The sequence below is a fragment of the Macrobrachium nipponense genome, chromosome 39 (assembly GCF_015104395.2).
Source record: "Macrobrachium nipponense isolate FS-2020 chromosome 39, ASM1510439v2, whole genome shotgun sequence".
Classification (NCBI taxonomy): Eukaryota; Metazoa; Arthropoda; class Malacostraca; order Decapoda; family Palaemonidae; genus Macrobrachium; species Macrobrachium nipponense.
In genome coordinates this window covers 8,850,162-8,855,161 of record NC_061099.1, presented here as the reverse complement: position 1 = coordinate 8,855,161, position 5,000 = coordinate 8,850,162, and positions in this window count along the sequence as shown.

The following is a 5,000-nucleotide window of genomic DNA, read 5'->3' as shown; positions in this document are numbered from 1 at the left end:
GGAAAGTCTCGACGATGCGCAACTCTGCCTCTCAGTGAAAGGGATGTCGGTGGTGTCCCCTGTGTCAGGGAAGCAGGATTTTGCCCTTAATAATAATAATGATTATTATAATATACAATATAAATTATATATATATATATATATATATATATATATATATATATATATACTATATATAGTATATATATATATATGCTAGTAATCTTCTTAGGCACGAAAATATAGTAATTCAGTTGTATTCCACATAGGAAAATGAAGAAGGTATATCTCAGAAAAAGCCCAACAATTTGGTCCTCCAATAGACCTCTTTTTGGAACGCTTATTAATAAAACGCTCCAAGAAGAGATCCATTGGAGGACTAAAATAGTTGGGCTTTTTTCCGAGACATACCTTTTTCATTTTCCTATTGGAATCAAAACTGAAAATTTTCATGATATATATATATATATATATATACCTATTTTATCCTATATATAGGATATATATATATTAGAATAGATATATATATACTATATATATATATATAGAATATATATATATACCAATATATATATATATATATATATATATATATATATATATAAACCTCCAGCGGATGTCCTCCATGATACAAGGAATTAAAATGACAAGTTTATTCCAAGAAACGTTTCGCACATGAATTCTCTGTGCATCATCAGTCTGTGAAAGAACACAAAGACAGGTTAAAAGAAACTGCTTAGACACTAACCGTCCATTGTGAGGAGAGAAGATGGAATGAACTAAGATAAGTTAAAATTAACGACTTCAACTATGCCAGGTACAGAGTTGCTGAGGACGTATTGCTGTTAAGGGAGGGAACAAGCCTCTTGATATATAAAGACTCAAGGGTAGTTAAATGGTCAGGATGTTTGACATGGTCTATTATGGAAAAAACTTGTTCTTTTTGTACTTCAATTTTGCAATGAAAGGCATGATTTCTGATGTTGGGAAATTCAGGTTGTTTTAATCTCTGACCAGTGGGAAAGCTGAAGCCCAAGTGAGTGCAATATCTTGTCCTTTAACAGCCTTCGAGTTGATCCGACGTAGAGCCCGGACATCCAGGGCATGTAAATTTATATGTACGTTGGATCGCATAACAGGCTGAAGGCGATCTTTATAGTTAAAAAAGGAACCAATTGTGCAGGGATTGCTTGTATAGTTTAACTTTAAGGCAAGGTATCTCATGTTCAATGATTCGTGTGAGGCTGGATGTAAATTTCAAGTCAGACATATGTATAAGGGATCTTGACATAAAATAGTATTTTAGGGACATTAAAATTAGGTATTGGTGGCTGTAAGAATTTCGTGAGTATTTTATAAGTGTGTGTGTGTTTTTTTTTTTTTTTTTTTTTTTTTTTTACATTTCGAATGGAAACGAATTAGATTTGAAGAAACTTAACAAAAAGTAATTTTCCATGTGAAATAGTTGCCAAGACGAAGAGTATTTCAGTGCTCTAATAACCAAAAAGTGAAAAGTATTAAGTTTAAAAGATTGTTGACACGAACTATAATAATTGTTAGTCAGTCCAGTAAAAGTAAGTTTTCTATAGACTGACATGGAGAACTCAGAGTTAGATCTGGTAATTTTCAAATCTAAAAAATGTAAACAATCCTCGTTCTCTACTTCCATTGTAAAATTGATATTAGGATGAAAGTTGTTAATATATTCTAAAACAAGAAGAACATTGCCATGGGTGTTGAAACAAAGCAAAGGTATCATCAACATATCTACGATATAGTGAGGGCTTAAAGTTAGAATCACACCGGTTTAAAAACTCAGACTTCAAATGAGACAAAAAAATGTTTGCAAAAATAGGGACTAAAGGAGAAACCATAGCAACTCCATCGACCTGCGAGTAGAGTCGCTGATTAAATATAAACATCTCTCCTAAGTAAGAGAGTTACACAGCATAAATACGATGTACGGGTTGCAAACAGTTCAAGTGCCATTTTTTGTCACGTGAGAGACTTTGAACACCCTATAGACTGAAATTCAGCTAGAGTCGTTTTTAGAAGTTCATCAATGCATGACTGATTGTTTGTTGAAGGTTGCCTCATTAGTTCTTTTACTAACATGAATATGACCGATGGTCTTTTTAATTAAGATGGACGAATTGTTGAAAAGCTTTATTCTTGATGAATTAAAAGTTAAACGCGTTGTTAGATATTTTACAAACATAGTTTTTGTACTGTGATTTGTAGTAACTGCACATTTCCGCTAAGTACGTCTTTTGTTTTGAACAATGTTTATTTATGTGCATCACCTTAAGTCATGTTGTTGACTTGCTTAATTATTTGTGGCCTCATGTTGCTTTCTTGTGTAAGTTGTTCTCATAAAATTGTTCAGTACCCTGAAGATGACTTTGGAATAGAAGTTGAAAAGTCTTGGTACTTCCTTCTTTCCTTTGCACGTGAGGATCTCTTATATACTTCACACACGGGACAATTGTGGAATTGCAAGACTATATATATATATATATATATATATATATATATATATATATATATATATATATATATATATATATATATATATATATATATATATATATATATATTATATATATATATATATATATATATATATATATACAGATATGTATATATACTATATATATATATATATATATATATATATATATATATATATAATATATATATATATTCTGAACAGCTAGTTTTTTCCTGAAAAATGTAATTTAATACTAAAAGAAAGTGGCCTTGAACGGGGGACCGAGAGATCACTACAAAGAAAAGAGAAAATAAGCTATGGCAGAAGGCCGATATTACTGAGGAAGGAGGAATTTACATAAAAGCTGGACTTTAGTTTTAAATGCACTATATTTACATTAATTTACATAGGTCCAGTAACTAATAAGGTGGATGATTGTCAATCCACCAGAAACATGTGGCTGGGGCAACCAGACACGGAGTTCAGAATTTTGTGCAAACGGGTTATTAAAATGCATGGCTTACTCCGAAGGGTTCCCAATTTCCTGCACAATCAGGCACGTTGTTTGACTGCATAGAGATTGTATCCTAGGATAAGTACTGAGGTGAGGGAACATGGTGGCGAACGTTACACACTACTTTCTTTCAATAAAAAAATTGACAAACTGCTCAGAGGGGATGGAAATGACTGGGAGTTCACAGAAGGAACTATTACATTGCTTGAATTAACTAGGGGATGTTTACTAGTATCAAAAGGGGAGTAATCACAGCATTGAACCAAGATTGCGGGAGTGAGAAGCTAAACATAGGAGGGGGGAAGTCGCCTTGGAAGAATGGAAATGAAATACAAAAAGGTAAAACAACTCCCTGGCTGAACTGGAATTTACTCTCACAGTACCTGGAAATCCTGGGCTTGGTAGTCTTCTTATCTGCTGATATTTCTGTGCACTATAGAAGTATAAAAATACTTGGGACTTCCCCAGAGGAGGCAGGGGGAGCAGAAACGGGTGAAATGGTGTCTGCAGGGCAAGGTAACAGGAGCTTCTGTGCTCTCCTAGCTCTGTGGAGGTTCTGAGGACGAACTGCTGGGTCCCTGCCCTTTTAAAACTTCACCCGGTAAGCGCCGCCCAATCCCTGTGGGGGGTAAATTCAGGACAGCCAATAGGAGCAAAGAGAGTTTGTCTAGAGAACGGAGGCTTTCAGTTCAAAGGGGCAACTTAACCCTTTGAATACGACTGTTTTGTATATGATGCGTTTCCTAAGGTTGCTCAGAATACGGCTGTATCGTATACGGTCACTGGCAATTTCCTTTTATGTGGAAGACTGATGATTGAACTACTGGCCTGTTTTTTCTTGATATGGTTACAATCTGCCAGTTGTCATACTGTGAATTCATAAAAATGCGTGCATATCCCTAAAATTCATTATTTTTCATCAATATGTCGTAGGAGGAGGAGTCAAGCGTACGATGTCTTCGAGCTTAACCGAGGGCAGTTCGAGAGAAGAGCTCTCAATGACGATAATTATTTTGTAGACCTTCTCGGTTAATTTCTAGATATGAAAATGAATGGGATTTAGACGGCAATTAAATGAATAATTATAAGCCTGGTGCAAGAGACAGGGATGAAATTTCAACCGACAGTGAAAATAACGAAAATCTGCTACCTAACAAAAGTAACGGTGTTGAAAGAAGTCGGATACAGCGACAGCGAGTTGACTCAGGTGATGTGGGAATGGGTTGCCAGTAAGTTCCAGCCCCGAGATTTCGTATTTGACGGCAGTGGAAGGGCATTACGTCAAGATGTAATGCGAATGAAAATTCAAAGGAAATACTCCGAAGTAGATCATGTTTTTCAATTTTTCGATAACGACTTTATGTGGCTGACTATTAAAGAGACAAAGCGTTATCAAAGATTCCTTGTTGATTACACTTGGAGATGCAGTACCAAAATATATGTGAAAGTTTGCCCAGGTTACTGTGAACGAAATGGTACATTTCGTTGATAATTCACAAGAGAGACCCAGATAAATATGAAATAAAATAGATAAATAAACCAATGCTCGTCAATGTGCGTAGCAAAATCAGGGAAAAATTTCAACCTTTCCAAAATTTATGCATAGATGAAAGTTTGATGATATGGAAGGGAAGGCTTAGTTTCAGCAAAATATTCCAGATAAAAGAAGTCGATTTGGAATGAAAACATTTGAACTTTGTGATGCCCAAACAGACTGTATTCTCGATTTTATAATAAATCTACAGACATATTGGTAGAAGAAAACCTAGGCGTAAGATATCTGGTTCTGCGGTAAAAGCATTTATGTTTACGTATCTCGGAAAACATGTGACATGTAAACACGATTGTCACCTACCCACATTCACCAGAATCAATATTATAAACCACTTATGACCAAAATATATAACTGTGTAGTGTATGCAGCGTTTTCGTGGCCTCTAGAGAAATAAGTACTACATACCTTCATACTTACATACAAATATTTATGCATGCATACATACATACAAGCGTCCACAT